The sequence below is a fragment of the Schistocerca piceifrons genome, chromosome X (assembly GCF_021461385.2).
Source record: "Schistocerca piceifrons isolate TAMUIC-IGC-003096 chromosome X, iqSchPice1.1, whole genome shotgun sequence".
In the NCBI taxonomy this organism is placed as follows: Eukaryota; Metazoa; Arthropoda; class Insecta; order Orthoptera; family Acrididae; genus Schistocerca; species Schistocerca piceifrons.
In genome coordinates this window covers 511,456,779-511,476,367 of record NC_060149.1, presented here as the reverse complement: position 1 = coordinate 511,476,367, position 19,589 = coordinate 511,456,779, and the positions used below count along the sequence as shown (strand labels likewise).

At 43.2% G+C, this 19,589-nt stretch overlaps 1 protein-coding gene and 1 non-coding gene across 2 annotated transcripts in view; one reads left to right on the top strand and one right to left on the bottom strand.

Annotated features, from left to right (window-relative positions):
* LOC124721976 (pancreatic triacylglycerol lipase-like) overlaps window positions 1-19,589 on the bottom strand; it is a 451,439-nt gene that overhangs the window by 171,894 nt on the left and 259,956 nt on the right. The gene's annotated exons all lie outside the window — the stretch shown is intronic.
* On the top strand, window positions 14,438-14,510 carry Trnak-cuu. Its single transcript has one exon. It is a non-coding gene; the product is annotated as a tRNA-Lys (tRNA).

Below are 19,589 nucleotides of genomic sequence, written 5' to 3'. Positions count from 1 at the left end.
CGGGCGGTGTACTTGGATAGTCTGTGCGGTTGTGGTGGCCACTGTGTCCGGATGGCGTAGTGGTCAATGCAGGAGACCCAAGTTTGAATCCCAGTCTAGCACAAATTTTCAACTTGCACCGCTGACACGAATCAAAGCCTATTGGCAGCTAATGTCTTTAATTCCTTTGTGTCTCGATTCATGGTGGCTGCAGGATCAAAACAGTGTCTGTTCTTTCGGACATGTCCGCACTTGGGCCCGTTCATTCTGGTTATTGTGAATATCAACCGATACATCTTGTCTTCCAATAAGACAAAGGCGTGTTCACAGGAAAGCACGCATACGTTCCTGGTTTGCCGAACACTGGGCACCCTTTCGTACCTAGAATGTCCCGCCTGATCTTCAGATTTTAATTCCATTAAAAAGGTGTGAGACTATTTGAAACAGCAGATTATACGTAGCAGTCAACATCCTCGTAAACTGATAGATCTACAGCATCAGCCAGATCTACAGCTTCAGCTGAGTATGGTGAAGGGACTTTTGGAATCTCTTCCTCGCCGAATCGAGACCATTATCGAAGCTAGAGGTGAGTTTGCAAAGAATTAGCGTGATGTCTGTAAGGGGTTGCTTACGTTTTGTCGCGTGTGATCACTACTGTGGTCGTACCGTGACTTGTCTGCTGTGAAAGGGACAAGAGCGCGGTAAGATGGAAGTGTCCCGTGCGCATGTGCAAGCACGAGCAGCCAGGACCCAGCGACAAGCCTCATTGTTAGCATGGTAAGTGGGCCATTGTTGGCAGTTGTGTTGCTGTAATGTCGGCGCCAGCTGACATCCCTACGATCTGTCCCGAATTCTCCTGGCGCGGGCACAGTAGCTACCTCTCATTCTGGCCACTGTGTCCGGATGGCGTAGTGGTCAATGCAGGAGACCCAAGTTTGAATCCCAGTCTAGCACAACCGTTATTTTCGTTCTAAATAACTGGTATTTTTCGGTATTTGTCTGGTCTCGGTTACAATAGATATTTTTTTTTGTTTTTTACTTATAACCAGGTAAAAACATCGAAATATCGATTATCCATGGCGACAGTGCTAACATTTTTGGTTTTTAAATAAACCTTTTTTTTAAAAAAACGAGTAATTTTTGTTCGTAAAATTTCGATTACTTTGAAATATTGCGTTATTGTAGAAAATGGGAAGAGGAGTGATCAGAGCTATTTTAATAACGATGGCGACAAAAACGAACAACAAACACATGACATAAGAACTGGTATACCATTGCTGAGACAGTAATGTACTGTTACCATGTGGCGTAGTCCACTGGATTGTACACGAATCCATGCAGTGTGCGAGACTTGCCTCATCTGGCCTATATGGCAGTTTCACGCTGTCGTGGTTGGACATTAGTCTTACTGCAGAATGGCACCATCCCTAGTGTGCAAGTATTTTACGAAGTGCAGTACCAATGAAACACGCCTATAATGCTTCATTTACTTTAAAAGATTAAGAATTGGAGGAGTCAAACTTGTGACATTATATAAGAAGAAAACTTATAACTTAACAATTCATTCATAGTTTACAATGAAAATTGAAAGTAGCTGATCTCTTTCCTGTGAATAAGCAATGTGCTTTTATCTGCTGTAGCCCTTGAAACTGGACAAATTAACACGAAAAATAAAGTTCTTCAACCTCAGTTTTCACCCCTTACCATTGATTATTCCTAAGGTCCAAACTGTGGTTAGATCCTCGATTACAACATGATTTTTGAACAGAGTTTCAAAAAATTAGAATTAACATGAGAGTGCTAGCTATTTTTTGTAATATTCAACCACTTATCCCTTCCCGATATAAAACAGCGAACGATGGACGGACTAAGTTTCCTTTTATTTGCCTATTTAATTTAGTATTACGATTCTGTGTGTCTTGAAACTGAGGGAGTCAAAATTTTTCAGCTTTTGTTAGAGTTCTACATTTATTACAGGAAATAATAAGAATAAACAACCGAAAGTCGGTTATTTCAAAAATTGGTTACTTTGAGCGGTTTAACGCCCCGCTTGAACTGGCTTTGAAAAAAGAAGTGATATAACTGAAAGCCCGTTGTTTCAGCAATAACCTCCATCCCTAACCAACGGTCTCTGGCGGCTCGTTACAGAGTAATAACGTAATTATGACGTGGTCGATTTGTTACCGCAATCACCATTGTTTCTCTGAAAACACCCTGACAACAGTGAAGAAGCCTGCAATATGCTACAACGAAAACGTGCAACACAATATAACGGCCCCCGCCGGAAAAGTACACTGATGTGGTTATCGTCGGTGCAAGAACAGCTCGGCATAGCGTCGTAGTGTCACTAGTCCATTGCATTTAGTGGACCCATACACGAGGTGCGTATTGGCTAACTCTTCGTCAGGTGCGAGAACAGCTCGGCACAGCGTCGTAGTGTCATTCGTCCATTGCATTTAGTGGACCCACACACGAGGTGCTTATTGGCTAACTCTTCGTCAGTAAACCTATCCATATTACTGCTGCATATCACTGTTAACGTACAACTTAACACTGCTCCCAGGACCGAATCCAAACTTCAGGGCAACGCGTTAAAGAGGGCATTACGACATCTACATCTACATGACTACTCTGTAGTTCACAGTTAAGTGCCTGGCAGAGGGTTCTTCGAACCGCCATCAAACCTTTTGTCTACTGCTCTACCGTCTGGCAGCGCGTGGGAAAAATGGTGACTTAAATCTCACCGTACGAGCTCGGATGTCTTATTTTATTACGATGATCATTTCCCCCTATGTAAGTTGGCAACTATAAAATAGTTTCTCGTACTGAGGACAAAGCTGGTGATATAATTTTTTGTGAAAAGATCTCATCCTAACGAAAAACGCCTTTGTTTTAATGATTGCCACCCCGACCAGCTAATTATATCCATGACAATCTCTCCTCTATTTCGCGATAATACAAAACGAGCTGCCTTTCTTTGGACTTCTTCGATGTCCTCCGTCAAACCTATCTGGTGAGGCTCCCATAATGCATAGCAATACTCTAGTGCACGACGGACAAGCGCAGTGTAGGCAATCTCTTTAGTCTGACTGTTCTGCCAGTAAAACGTAGCCTTTGGTTTGCCTTCCCCACAACATTACGTATGTGATCGTTGCAATTTAAGCTGTTCGTAATTGTAATTCCTAGGTATTTTGTTGAACTGTCCTACCCCGGTAGCTGAGTGATACGCCGGCACCGTAACTTAGTGTGTTCGGCCAGAGAGGCGCTGGCCCTCTGTAATAAAAAAACCTGGTAAAGGAATCAACGATCAACTTGAACGGATGTCCTATGACGCCCGCCCAGACCAAACGCAACGAACATTATCGAACAAAATTAAAAAAAAAAAAGTGGTCAGAGCGACAGAAGGTCAATCCTAAGGGCCCGGGTTCGATTCCCGGCTGGGTCGGAGATTTTCTCCGCTCAGGGACTGGGTGTTGTGTTGTCCTAATCATCATCATTTCATCCCCATCGACGCTCAAGTCACCGAAGTGGCGTCAAATCGAAAGACTTGCACCCGGCGAACGGTCTACCCGACGGGAGGCCCTAGTCACACATTTACATTTACATTTTAGTTGAACTGACGGCTTTTAGATTTGTCTGATTTATCGTGAAACCGAAATTTCACGGATTTCTGGTAGCAGTCATGTGAATGAACTCACACTTTTCCTTAAATCATAGTCAGTTTCCACTTTAGTCGCCATATACACTCCTGGAAATTGAAATAAGAACACCGTGAATTCATCGTCCCAGGAAGGGGAAACTTTATTGACACATTCCTGGGGTCAGATACATCACATGAACACACTGACAGAACCACAGGCACATAGACACAGGCAACAGAGCATGCACAATGTCGGCACTAGTACAGTGTATATCCACCTTTCGCAGCAATGCATGCTGCTATTCTCCCATGGAGACGATCGTAGAGATGCTGGATGTAGTCCTGTGGAACGGCTTGCCATGCCATTTCCACCTGGCGCCTCAGTTGGACCAGCGTTCGTGCTGGACGTGCAGACAGCGTGAGACGACGCTTCATCCAGTCCCAAACATGCTCAGTGGGGGACAGATCCGGAGATCTTGCTGGCCAGGGTAGTTGACTTACACCTTCTAGAGCACGTTGGGTGGCACGGGATACATGCGGACGTGCATTGTCCTGTCGGAACAGCAAGTTCCTTTGCCGGTCTAGGAATGGTAGAACGATGGGTTCGATGACGGTTTGGATGTACCGTACACTATTCAGTGTCCCCTCGACGATCACCAGTGGTGTACGGCCAGTGTAGGAGATCGCTCCCCACACCATGATGCCGGGTGTTGGCCCTGTGTGCCTCGGTCGTATGCAGTCCTGATTGTGGCGCTCACCTGCACGGCGCCAAACACGCATACGACCATCATTGGCACCAAGGCAGAAACGACTCTCATCGCTGAAGACGACAAGTCTCCATTCGTCCCTCCATTCACGCCTGTCGCGACACCACTGGAGGCGGGCTGCACGATGTTGGGGCGTGAGCGGAAGACGGCCTAACGGTGTGCGGGACCGTAGGCCAGCTTCATGGAGACGGTTGCGAATGGTCCTCGCCGATACCCCAGGAGCAACAGTGCCCCTAATTTGCTGGGAAGTGGCGGTGCGGTCCCCTACGGCACTGCGTAGGATCCTACGGTCTTGGCGTGCATCCGTGCGTCGCTGCGGTCCGGTCCCAGGTCGACGGGCACGTGCACCTTCCGCCGACCACTGGCGACAACATCGATGTACTGTGGAGACCTCACGCCCCACGTGTTGAGCAATTCGGCGGTACGTCCACCCGGCCTCCCGCATGCCCACTATACGCCCTCGCTCAAAGTCCGTCAACTGCACATACGGTTCACGTCCACGCTGTCGCGGCATGCTACCAGTGTTAAAGACTGCGATGGAGCTCCGTATGCCACGGCAAACTGGCTGACACTGACGGCGGCGGTGCACAAATGCTGCGCAGCTAGCGCCATTCGACGGCCAACACCGCGGTTCCTGGTGTGTCCGCTGTGCCGTGCGTGTGATCATTGCTTGTACAGCCCTCTCGCAGTGTCCGGAGCAAGTATGGTGGGGCTGACACACCGGTGTCAATGTGTTCTTTTTTCCATTTCCAGGAGTGTAGATCTTGCCTGTTGTCAACAAAAGGTACCGTGAGAGAATGGAAACAAGATACACATAGTATACCGTCGACATTTGCACTGTTGTGCATATTTTCAGTTGGACACAGATGCAAAACTAATTGGGACACGAATTCACATGGAGTACAATAACTGTGTAATGATACGCCGGAGATCGTGGGTCCCTTATACCAATACTTTCAGAAGTTACCTCTGAACAAACACTGAAAATTTGTCGTTGGAGTTCTGGTTCACTCTGTATATCCAATAATGACTGCAATTTCGCCACTGAGGACTCGCAGACCGCAGGTGACGGAACTACACGATTACGAAACGCTTACGTGTAGAGTTTGCGGAAACACACAAGTATGTGAGAGGTTAGGTTTGGCAAAGAAGAGGGTCCGCGCCCTTGCGGATTTTCCAGCTCGTCCGCTCTAGCGACGGGATGAAAGGTGAACAGGTTTGGCGGCGAACGTCGTAGAAAACAGGAAGTCTCCGTAGCTAGCGGCTGCAGAAAGCTTCCCTCGCGCGTAACGAATCACTGCAGATACGCATCTGCAGTGGCCCGCGCACTGTGGACGGAAAAAGTTCAGCCTGTCGGCCACTGACCCTGGCGATCCACAACACTAGACTGAATACACTCTGGAAAGCACGTTACGAGATTTCAATTTGCGTGTTCCGCACAAGGATAACCCTAGCGCTATCCACTGACAACACTGTAATACTAGGTCGCAAGGTGCAAGCAGTCGGTTTGAGATGGGATAGAAGACCTCTGGAAACAAACTTAGTCGTGCTTCTGTATGGTGCGAAAAGTGGCAATTGGCCCTGAATAAAGAAAAGTGCGAAGTTATTCACATGAGTACTAAAAGAAATCAGCTAAATTTCGATTACGCGATAAATCACACAAATCTGAGGGCTGTAAATTCAACTAAATACTTAGGGATTACCTAAATTGGAACGATCACATAGATAATATTGTGGGTAGAGCAAACCAAAGACTGCGATTCATTGGCAGAACACTTAGAAGGTGCAACAGGTCTACCAAAGAGACTGCTTACACTACGCTTGTCTGCCCTATTCTGGAGTACTGCTGCTAGGTGTGGGATCCGCATCAGGTGGGACTGACGGACGACATCGAAAAAGTACAAAGAATAGCAGCTCGTTGTGTATTATCGCGAAATAGGGGAGATAGTGTCACAGGCATGATACGTGAATTGGAGTGGCAATCATTAAAACAAAGGCGTTTTTCGTTGCGACGGGATCTTCTCATGAAATTTCAATCACCAGTTTTCTCCTTCGATTGCGAAAACATTCTGTTGGCACCCACCTACATAGGGAGAAATGATCATCACGGTAAAATAAGAGAAATCAGGGCTCGCACGGAAAAACTTAAGTGCTCGTTTTTCCCGCATACCGTTCGAGAGTGGAACGGTAGAGAGACAGCATGAAGGTGGATCATTGAACCCTCTGCCAGGCACTTTATTGTGAGTAGCAGAGTAATCACATAGATGTAGATGTGGATGCTTAAACCATCTGCTCACAATTTTACTTATCTGTCGTTAGGGAGATATGAGGCACCTAGTTTCAATTTGATGGGATTCCGCGCATCCCTTGCATTATATGTTGGCATATTATCTTTCTGAGATACCGTATTCCAACATTTTGACGTTTCGATGACTCATGGCGTGTAGAATGTAGATATTCTGCCAGTACGAGCTGCGTGTGTCCCTGACTGCGTGAAGGATTTGTGGTATCAAGAAGTCTGAGCCATTCGTGAACCTATCAACTTATGGTATACCAACACGTTAACTTGACACTTACGAAGGTCAAACCTGGGCAATGAATGGCTGCTTCTCACAAGGGTAGCAAAAAGAAATAATTTATTTTCAATGAACACATTTTAGACAAGGGCAAAATCTAACAACAAACAAAAGTGTCAACACATAATAAGCAACACTTGAATAAAGCCAGGAAAATACTCAGCAGTGTCAAATAACCACAGAGGGACAAGCTTGTGATATACAGAGTATTAGGGGTGTTATTGCACATATTTCTAAAATGGTTCAAATGGCTCTGAGCACTATGGGACTTAACATCTATGGTCATCAGTCCCCTAGAACTTAGAACTACTTAAACCTAACTAACCTAAGGACAGCACACAACACCCAGCCAACACGAAGCAGAGAAAATCCCTGACCCCGCCGGGAATCGAACCCGGGAACCCGGGCGTGGGAAGCGAGAACGCTACCGCACGACCACGAGATGCGGGCGCAGATATTTCTATTGATGACTGAGGGCAGTGTAATAAACAATATTACATCGGTATTTACTTCATTTGCAGACTAAGAATTATAGCTGTTTTTACGTTGGTTAGTATCTCAAAATACGTGTGGCAAAGGAAGCCATTAATGTTTATTTACCGCTGGGCAGCTTGTCAGGTACTAAAGTGCCGACGCGTGGAAACAAAACTAACAGTCTACACTGATCAGTCAGAACATTATGACCACCGACCTAGCAGCGTCACCTAGCGAGGAATGACTGCCAGTCAGACACACGCTCGGTGCATGTAATATCAGTGAGCGTGCTGTCCGTTTGTAGAATGGGGAAGGGGCGCAATCGATCTGAGTTTTACCAAAGGTGACAATGTTAGCACAGTGACATCGGTAACTACGACTGAAATGGGCAGGCGACCATCGTCACTGGACGTTAGTGTAGTGGCACAGCGTTGCATGGTCTGATGAATCCCGATACCTTCTTCATCACGCCGATGGAAGGGCACGAATCCTTCGTCTTGGAGGGAACAGCTCCTTGACACCTGTACTACGGGACGGAGACAAGCTGGTGTCGGCTCCATTAGGCTCTGGGGAACATTCATGTGGGCATCCATGGTCCAGTGGAGCTCGTGCAAGGCACCATGACGCCCAAGGAGTATCGTACACTAGTTGCAGACCATGTACACCCCTCCGTGACTCTCATATTTCCCGAGGGCCGTGGCATTTTTTATCAAGATAATGCATCATGTCACAAGGCCAAGAGTGTGACTGAGTGGTCCGCGGAACATAGTGGCGAGATCCAATTGATGTGCTGGCTGCCCCAGATCACCAGATCTGAACCCGATCGCACACATCTGGGATGTGATTGAATGTGGCGTCAGAGCTGATCGCCCCTCTCCCCGGAAATTATGAAACTTTCTGCCAAAGTTGGACATGCCGGTTATTAGGAAGGTGGTCATGATGTCCTGACTGACCTGTGTATACTGACAGGCGTAGACCACTTCGTGGCGCAGTCACAGTCGTGTAGAACACGTCACGTAGTAAGTTATGTAACGTGTTTGCAGGAAGACTATTAGATGGAAAGAAAAAAACAACCAACACACTGGAGCGGATACATACTAAGGTTCCAGTTATCACAATATTGGTATCTTTACCCCTAACGCCATATATAGTCTGAATGTTTCTGGCACTATCTTTTTGCAAAGGATTACTGTGATACTAGATGAAAACAGAAAAGAATATTTGATAATCACAAATTTCTTTGTGATAGTGACTGCGCTGATTTAATTATCAATTTTCAAGAACAGTAACACACAAAAGTTAACTGCAAGACAGTGCGCAATGAAGTATTGCGAATGAAACAGTCATTTAACTTCACAATTATTCACGATTCCAACGTCCTTTTCTTTGTGAGATAGAAAGGTACAACTGATGGAAATCAGTAAGTGTTGGCTGTACGGTGGTAAAATCACGTATCATTGAATGAAGCTCTTTACCAGAGATAAACGTTTCAGTGCTGAAGTAAAGCGGCTGAACACCAGCGTGACATTTCTGTAGAAAATCACATCTGCGACGCTCAAAGAGAGTGATGGTGGAGCTGGTGGGATAATGGACTTTTTAGTACAGAAAAGCACGCGCACTAGATTCTTGCCGTACCTTGTAGCAAAGTATAGAGAAAACATGTTTACAAATGTAGTCAAAGAGTGCATGCAACAATCACAGTAACAGTAGCTGTTACGTTACGATACATCATCAACACCGCATTTACCGATAACTTTCTGTTTTACTGTAATACAGGTACTACTAAGAAGCCAGCCAACATCTTTTGTCTTTCTTACCACGTTAGGCTTATCGATGCCAAATTCTAGGAAGAATATATTCTCTAATTGCAAGAGTTACGAAATCATTCGTCGCGGAAACGGTATTGCGTGCCTTTCACTTTCAACCGATAGGATAAATGATTTTACGCCGAAGTGTGACTTAATTTGTAGTTATTTTACTCGTGAACTTGTTATTTCAATTGCTCTTCTTAGTGCAAGTACTCGTACTTATTATAATAGGCTGGAATAAAATTGCACAGTCAACCTCTAGAACAGATTATGCCGTAACTGTATATCTGGCGATTAAAATATTATTACTGAAAAATTGAAAAACTGACAATGTCTAACTGGTAGTTTTATGCAATTCCGCAAAACATTAAATACCACATCTTGGCTCCACTTGAAAATCTGATGTACATATACACCTCATGGAAAAACAGTTTGTGCGGTTTCAGGTTAATATATGCGTCTTACATAGACAAACAGCAAAGTAACAGTTCTTTACGGTGTTCTTGGGTTTCATATCGGATCGTTTATTGTGCATTCGACGCCGATCACCACTTATGGAGAATAGCCTCATTAAAGTTTCTGAAACCGTGGAAAGATAAATTTGACATCAAGCTCGAGAACCTTATAGAGCATATTACATCTATCTGCATGCTTCTTAACCAGCAATATAATTTGACTGAGTGCTAATATTTACACAACTGAAACAAAAACAAATATTACTAGCTTTAACGCAATTACAAATTACCAATCTATTACCATCAGAACTAATCAGATAGATGTGTAACAAACTGTTTCCCCTGAAGACGCCTCATTTGCTCCCGTACCTTCAGGATCGGATGGAGGTCTGCAGTAAATAATGTATATCCACGAGGAAGGTGAATCCTGAAGACACGATCGGGGAACACTAATGATCAACCAGTGGAATTCCCTTGTTTGGAACCTTCAGTATTCTCAACTATAAAACTGTGATGCCTATCTAAAATCTTAAAAAGACTGAAACGTAAAATCTTGAGTGCAATCTGTCTTAAAATTCGCTAAGTCTAAAAAAATTCTGGGCCTCTGTACGAGCCAAGCTTGAGATCTGCTCCAACCTTGCTGTAAAACTGTAAAACCAACGACACCCATCTCCAAAGTCAATACTTCACAGCGAATTCACGTTGTTGTAAAACTGTAAATTTGTTGTCGGTGGTGAAAAAGCCTTTCGACAGGTGGCTGAGCAATAACAGGGAATGCAGGTGTGTTGGCGTGGATATTGGTTTATAGACCTGTCGTATAATGAAGAGTTGTCACCTCATCTGAAGCGGTGGTACCAGCCTCATCACAAAGGATCGGTTTGGGACGGTCTTTTAGACCCATACACCATGCACCTTTAAACAATCAAAGATCGCACGGAAGTTCTGTAAAACTGGAGAAGACAATTCGGTCTGCTCCCCGTGAATTATGACTAAGACATCTTAAAATAGTGAGAGCTTAGAGGGACCATCTTTCCTGGTCCATAAAGTGTGACAACCATGTAAGTTAAGAAATCAAACGTGGGGCCCAGAAAGCTTACTGTATCTGTAAAATTAAGAATACCATCCCTCATGTTCAACACAGGTAAGTTTAAGACAGAATGTGAACGGTTAAAAAGAAGGCACACAAACTTCTCGTTCGAGAATTCAGATCCCTCTTCTCTGTCCGTTCTTGCAACTGGTGACTTCTTGTTGAAAGGCTTGAGGAGGAACAAAAGGCACAGGAGTCGTCGACAAACAAGCAATACTGGGCAGGACATATAACTTCTGGCGTGATGCTGGCAGTTACAATTAAAACACTATCTTGTGGGACACCGTTCTCCAGCTCAGATAAGGGCAGAGTGTGGTACATGCTGATTGCCAAAACTTAAGGTAAAGACGAGACAAAAGCCGCATATTTTTTCAAATTAATTCTTACCAATACATATACACTTAAATCGCTTTAGATTTAGACAAGCTTGGTGGTCTGAACATTGTTTATTGTTACAGAAATGATCGTATTACAAAAAAATTCTATAACGAAGAAACATTCTTATGATATACTCGTACAATGGCTTGTAAATTTCAAAAAAATATTAAATGGCAGACAAGATGCCGCAGAAGAGAGGGGCAGATGGACAATTGCAAAAGACATTGAGCATGACATTCATTTTTGATTTTTGTTTTTCATGTTTATTTTTAAATCGTCCACACAACAACACACGTTCTCGTAGTGAGAGCATGATTCATGAAACCATCAAGAACATCCTACGCGCTGAATCCAGTCAGAGCTAGACGACTTTTCTTGATGAAGTTCAAGGCACTCTACACATTCGTTTTCTTCAAAATTTAATTCATCGCAGGAACTATTGTGTAGGGAAACATCATTATCATCTTATTTAGAAATTGTTCTTCAAACAGACGTTTCTTTGGAGGTTTCTTTCCTCTAGTTTTGGGGATTTGATTTCTTTCAGCTGCTACATTTTTGTGCACCGGCTTTTCCTTTCTTCTTTCCTTCACTGCTTTTCTTTCTTTTTGTTGCTATAAACTCGTCGCATGTTAGATTCATTGCTGAATGTTTTCTTTTGGATTTACTTCTCTGAGGTAGTGCAAGAATAGGTGAACCCTGTTCCAGCAATTTTGATGGAGTTTTTCCATGAGCAGCCACTGAGATTTCAGTTGAACGGCAACTACCGTGCGCAGTTGGTCGAACAGTAGCCAAATTTGTGCAATGTTTGCAATCAGAAGGGTGTCCTGTTAACAAGTATTTTTCAGGCGGCGATATTGATGGCTGATGTGGAACCAAATCATTAGAGACATCTTCAGTAGTTGGGAGCTCAGTCTGAGTATTACTAATGTCTAAAACAAAGACATGGTTAGGAATTTCTGCTCTATCAAGCGGGATAATTCCAGTAGCTCTAAATCCGGGACATTAATATGGACAGTTGCAGCACTAGTACACGTTTTGAAGAGCAACTCTCCAAACTGCTGTCTTGTAATACTTCTTCCTTTGCTTCCATTAGCTACAATCCGTGAATGAAAAGCCTCTTTAAAGGAAGATTTTAGCGGCTTGAAAAATGATCGGTCCAGTGCCTGTAAAAAAATGTGTTGTATGACTAGGCAAACAAACTATCGACACTTCGTTCTCAACAGACAGATCCAAAAGGGTGACAGAATTTATATGAGAGGCATGACCATCTAGCAGAAGCAGAGCAGGGCCAAGTGTTTTTTGAACCAATCCATGAAAATATCAGTGTTGACATAAACGGATTCTCTTCTGACAACAATTGATTCTGGAGGTATGTTGTCTTCAGTGCCTTGTTTTTTATTTAGCACTTTGCAAATACAGTAAGGTGGTAAGAAATTTCCCTCACCATTGCAGCCCGCAATAACTGTTATTGTCTCTCCTTTTACAGTAAAAGTAATAACACGGACATCTGCTTCCTTTTACCGCCACAACCTTCTAATGCTCATTGTGTAACTGTAGACAAGTTTCGTCTACGTTGTAGGTACTACCTGGTTAATCCAAAAGACCGTTTTCTGTCAACGTTTTTGTCAGTAGATCAAAGCAAGAACTGACTTCGTCTCTGTTCACTCCAAACGCTGGGCTTTTCTGATGTTTTAAGTCTGCATTGCGTTCTAAAAATGAGAGAAGCTTCAGTCCCATCTGATCAGCTAAATTGAAAGCTATTTGCCTGACGGTTTGGGAGCAAAGCCACATGCTTGCAGTTTCTTTACATGGCCAACTAACTTCCTTTCTGAATCTCAACCAAGTATAATGATGGTCCAGACCCTGTTTTCTTGAAATTGTGCGTGGCAAGTCTTCTCCTTAATGTTCGTTCTGGTATATTTTTCTTTCGAGCTGCTTTCCTTTTAGCACTACATTTTCTTCGACTAGACTCACGGCCTCTATTAGATCTTCTGCAGTCCATTTTCCCCTGTCTGTTGTCCTAATGCGTTTTCTCGACATTTTTCTGTAAAATAAAATCGTATAGACTTCTGTTAGCTGTGCAAATATCGCGGTATCTGTCCCAGAGTAAGGCTGGGTCATCTGTCTGTTTCCATAGCGACAGATGCTGCACCCCCATTTTCAGCAAAGATGTTAGCGAAAGAAGCCATTATTCGACCACATAACCTACAACATTTCTATTCCACAATCCAAATGTGAATTATAAGCCACCAGGTCCGTATCTACTAGTACCTGCTACTAAAAATCGTGGAAAGTTTCCTTCAATTGACTTGGTTCTAATTTATTAAATCTCTCCCGATAGTTTCCATTCCTGAAGTACAAAAACTTGTGAGTAAACTGATCTCACCAGCGGTTACAACAACAACAACAACAACAACGTCTACCAAGGAATTTCTTGGAAATGTGGTGTCAGTCTCCCTGCGTCATCTTTATCACTTTTATCTTATATAGAGACTTCGCAGCGAATTTCTTATTAGATGGTTTGGAGCAGGAATCGACCAGGCACAGTAGCAATCTGATTTTTGGGGTTTGTTCTTTGCAATGAGCTCGATATTGTCACAAATTATGACACTTAAACAAAGGCGATTTGATGAGTTATGTCGTCTTAACACAGTATTCCTCGACTACGACATAAAATTAGTGTCAAAAATATTTGCCTTTGACAGTGCGATGGCCTGCTTGAGGCTAGGTGCAGTCTCTGTGTTAAACGTGGCAGGTCGCTGCAGCTTAGGTACCGGTTTCAGTCCCCACCGCTGGCGGTGATATTTCCGCTCGGCGCAAAAATGCGGATACGCCTTCCTCCGGAGCGAAAGTAAAGCTGTCGTTCTCGCGTGCCGTGCGACGCCAGTGTAATTAGCGAGTCCACTTGCTACCCTTCTCAGTGTGACCCGCCCGTGAACCAAAACATGCAATTTTCAAATGTTTGTTTGGGTATGACGAGAGTTTCAATGATCTCTCGAGAAAAATCTGATATTTTATACTAAGCGCATGTTGCTGCTTTATACGAAATTAAACACAAATTGTTAAAATATGAAGTTTCATATTGTTACCTATGTGCCTTAGAATACGATCACAAATGAGACTATCTTAAGCCCATTTTTACATAATTATACAATCTGATAAAGATTTTCATTATTCAACTATTATTAAATACTTTTTTAAAAAAACTGTCCACGTTCTACCTGGACTGGAGTACAGCAACTTCTGCAAGATCTTGTTACACGTAGGACGTCTGCCCGGCTAGCTCAGTCGGTAGAGCATGAGACTCTTAATCTCAGGGTCGTGGGTTCGAGCCCCACGCTGGGCGAATATTTTTAATTCTTGTCGTCTCATTTTGAAGTCATGATGATACTATAGAGTATCGTCTGTTCAGTAAAAACAACGCTAATTCAAAAGGGAACCGTTTTAAAAAATTTAAAATTTCATCGAAATACGAAATGCACATGCATTATACATGCACTAACGAACGAAGGATATCTGGCGTTTGTTTGACTGTTGTGTGCTTAACTGGAATTAATTTTATCCCCGGATACAGTGTATTGCGGTATCATCCAGTCAACGACAGACATGGACTGCCGTAAGTGTGTCGTGGCTACAAATTGTTATTCTGCCGTATTTGCTGGCATCGTGTCTGATAATAGGTAAGCTACAATTTATTATATAGTTTTTTCATTGATGCTGAAGGTATGGCATTGAGGTGATCAGGCAAGGCAACCATACAACTTACTTTTTATGACAGACATTCTGTTTAATTTAAATACAAACATGTATACATATTATAAAACTGGATGTACGTATATATTTGTGTGTGTGTTTTCAACATCTCCTCTTAAACCACTGGACCGATTTCACCAAAACGCATATCACTTACTGTCTGGAAGTCATCGCTGTGAGGGTAAGAACCACCGCCCTATCAAAAGAGGGGGGAGCGAGGTGAAAGCTCAGTATATGCAACGACACGCGAATATCCATAACTAGGTCACCCAGTATTTGAGAAAGAGAGCACTTCATGCCTTTCACCAAACTTTACACATAATTTTAACTCTTTAAAAAACTTTTTCTCGTTGTCGACCCTACAAATTGATGAAAGGGGGAAAAAAAATCTCTCTCATTTACTACATTTTGGCTGCTCATGCAGTAAAACTGCAGCATGAAGCATGATGTTTTAATTTTTTATTTCTTTACTACTACCTATATTCGCGACGCAGTTTGCAGACAGTATTCACATATACCTCGGAATGTACCAGTAAAATTATGTCATTGTACGACACGTAGTTCAGGACATATGACGTCATAAGCAGTGAGATGTGCGAAAAGCTGCCATGTCACGCATGAAGTTTTAATTTATTACTTCTTTACTATTAACCCTATTAATAATAGATTTCGCAGACAGTAGCCGCATATACCACTGAAATACCTGCAAAATTATGTCATTGCTACAGCACACATTTCAGGAGATATGATGTCACAAATATTGAACTGCGTGAAAATGAAACTGCAGGACGAAATAAAAAACAAGGCGAAATATGTGTACAAATACGTCTGAAACATGTTAAATATAGGTGAAATATATTTGACATGCGCGTACGCAGGCAAAGCCACGGGTAAAAAGTTCAGAGAGAGAGAGAGAGAGAGAGAGAGAGAGAGAGAGAGCGGGGGGTGGGGGGTGGGGGTGAGGGGGGGGGGGAAGAGATGGACAGAGAAGGGAAAGAGCACAAGGTTGAAAACGACAGGGGGAGGAATAGATAGGCAGAGAGATGTGGGAAGAGGAGATGAGTAGAGAGCGGGGCCTGAGGTAATTGGCAGAGAAAGGGTGGAGGGGATGAGCGACAGAGAAAGGAAAGAGTAGGAAACAAACAGTGAGAGGGGAAGGATGAGGTAGACAGAGAGAGGGAGAGGGAGGAGGAGAAATTGGACAGCGAGGATGCGTAGCTTGTGATGGACAGAGAGAGGGGAGAGGAAGAGACGGTCTAATAGAAGTTTGGAATAAATACCGGGTACTCAGCTAGTAATTTACTAATATAGACAATAAATCCTGTTAGAACCATCTCGCCAAAAGCCTGCAGCGTACCTTGCAGTATAGTGTGCATAAGTATGCTCATATTCACACACCAGTACTTTGACGAAACTATTTATGTTAATGAAAACATCCCCACAAGAAATAGTTCTGTCATTTTAAAATTATTCTTAAACGGGTATTCTTAGTATGTCTTTGACAGCAGTAATGTCTTATGAAAAATCACTGCTGTTACTCTGGTCTTATTAAATTTAATTCCTACTCGCCCTTGAGAAGTGTAAGTTTTCTCCGTGCTATTAAAAGAATAGTTATTTTCTCACCTTTTCCGTAGTAGAGTACCACATCACCTCCATGATACGAAATAACTCACCTTTATTTACTTTAATGTGTATGAACAACATCTACCAGAGAACAAAAATTTTTAGTGCTGAAGGGCAGTTGCCGGCCGCTGTGGCCTTGCGGTTCTAGGCGCTTCAGTCCGGAACCGCGCTGCTGCCACAGTCGCAGGTTCGAATCCTGCCTCGGGCATGGCTGTGTGTGATGTGCTTAGGTTAGTTAGGTTGAAGTAGTTCTAAGTTTAGGGGACTGATGACCTCAGATGTTAAGTCCCATAGTGCTTAGAGCCACTTGAACCATTTGAAGGGCAGTTTTTTATATTCAAGAGAGTCGTACTCCCAGCTGACCTTGTATTGAAGGAAAACACTATATCGTCAACGCAAATTCCAGATCGTGCTGCACTTTCCATTTTGTGATCAACATACGTGTGAGCAAGTGCAAATGATATACTCGATGTGACAAATGTGGGTGAAAGAACGCCAGAAATCGGCCAGCTGGAGCATGGAACCTAACGAATACATCTCCAGGACCACACGCATGAGTTAACAACGCTGGAAATGATGAATAACACCGAACGATAAGTGCACATTACAAAATTTGTGCTACGAAAGTTGACTCTAACATAAAAAAACAAGAGAAAAACACGACAAAACGTAACACAGCAGCAAATTATATGTAACACATAATACGTTTATTGTATGCATAAAAGGAAACATGGATTACACGCCACTGATAATGCTTCCCAAATAAAAGAAGGAAAACGCGTATGGCAAGAAACAAACTGCCTTCAATTACTTGCATAGACGGTACATACCTCCACGGACATCTAAATCAATTTTTCAATACGTTCTCCAAAACGTGTTGAAGAAGAGAAACGTGTATGCGGAGTTTATTCCAGACGCAGACACCCGAACAAAAACAACGACATGTGGCCGCCCGCCGCACTCGGCTGAAATGTAAAACGCGGACAATTCCTTTCTGGAAAACACCATCACGAGTGACGGGACATTATGTTATTAATACGAGGCTGCCACAAAACGACGAATACAGAAATTCACATAAAAGGTTAAGGCCTTGATGACATAACCGACATTCAAGTCAATGTGACGCGCGAGCTGAATAATTTCCCAAAGAAGGATTTTTCTGACAGTTTGACGTGGTTGTACTTCAATGGGAGGGGGGAGACTATCTAGAACACCTGAAGCTTTAAAACCGCTGTCTTAACATTTAAGGTTTTTTTATTTTATTTATTTTTTATTAATACAGCCTCTAAACTTCTTGGACTGAAGAGGTACGTCTGGGACTGACAGACTCATACAAGGGTCGCTGTGCTCTCGACTTCGGTGACGGATGAAAATCAACGGCACACTAGGAGAAAATAAACCAGTTTCTTTCTGTAAACCTAAAGACAAACGTGTTTGTAGCTGCATCGCGTGGTACCCAGGTCAGAGGCGATTCCCCGTGATAGATATGCAGCTTAAAACTATTTACGGATTTAACATTCAAAAGAGGAAAAAACCAATAGGCTTTTTCCTACAAACAAATATTCCAAACTTACAGACCATAACTGAGTCAACTGCTGTGTGAAGCAATGTGTTGAGGCAGTGGGGAGAGAAGGGTCACAAGGACGCTTGGCGCATAGTCGCAGAACACGTCGATACATGGCGATGATGGCAGGATATAACTATCTCTAAAACCACATTAGGCGATGGATCCCGCTTGCCAACAAAACTCTGTTTACTAAAGAGTCTATGAATATTCAAAATGTTCAAATGTGTGTGAATTCCTAAGGGACCAAACTGCTTAGGTCATCGGCCCCTAGACTTACACACTACTTAAACTAACTTATGTTAAGAACAAGACACACATTCATTCCCGAGGGATGACTAGAACCTCCGACGGGCGGGGCCTCGCAGTCCGTGACGTGACGCCTCAAGCCGCGCGGCCACTCCGCGCAGCACTATGAATATCAAGAACAAACTAATAAGGAAGATCATCAGGTGAAATCCTATCCAGTTCTTCCCCAGAGGTCAAAGATATACAGCTATCGTGGTTAGTTCTTCTAGAACTGTCGATCGCGCGGGATTTTAAAAGTTACTAAAAACTGAGCTAGAATTTCATTTACTGTTGGGAATGCTATATTTTTAATTGGCAACTTCGTTCATTCCTATGAATGTGATTTTTCAAACCCATTCGGAAATATTTGAGAAATGACTAATGAGCCAACAGTTGTCATCTGATTCGAGGAAGAGAAGGGCAGAAGTCTGCTGTGGTCTGCTTAAAGGGCTCAGGGTCAATGAAAATATTTATTCTCGATCTAGTAACAGAAAACCAGTCCGTGGAATTGCTTCACACTTCTTCCCCATTTAATATAAAGTTGACTGTATGAAATCTGAGTGAGCACCTTTTTGTATGACGAGGGTGTTATCCTCCTTACATTTCTGGAACGGAGCAGTTCCTTCAACAGCAAGTAGTAAATAGACACAACAACTGTTCAGAGAAGCATTTACGAGAGTAAAATCTCATAGAACTCTCAGTGCAGTCCAAATTCAACGTTACAATGGGCAACCATACTTCTCTTCGGCGACAAATGAGGCGGTCGCTGGACTGTGCTGATCCGTAGCCATACATCCCGTTTATGATGTCTTCAGACTTTTCCCTGTTTGATCTCGTGAAGAACAGGATTCGATGAGAACAATTTGATGACACAGACGAAGTGAAAGTGACTTTGAAGAATTTAAACGAACCACGTCAGAGAATAACGGAGTTTGGCCACTTTTGCATTGCTTTCAGTTCTGCCTTCGAACAAGGGGCGGGGAATGTTTGCCAAATAACTCAAGTCTGCGATAACAAGGACCCAGTTTTGCGGGGCGTACATATACGATGGGCGTTCAATAAATAATGCGACACACGTTTTTTTCTGAAAGTATGTTGGTTTTACGCAGGATTCCAATACGCCACATTATTCCCCACACTGTTGGCTACAAAACCCCGTTTTTCAACATAATCTCTATTCCATGCGTCGGCGTTACG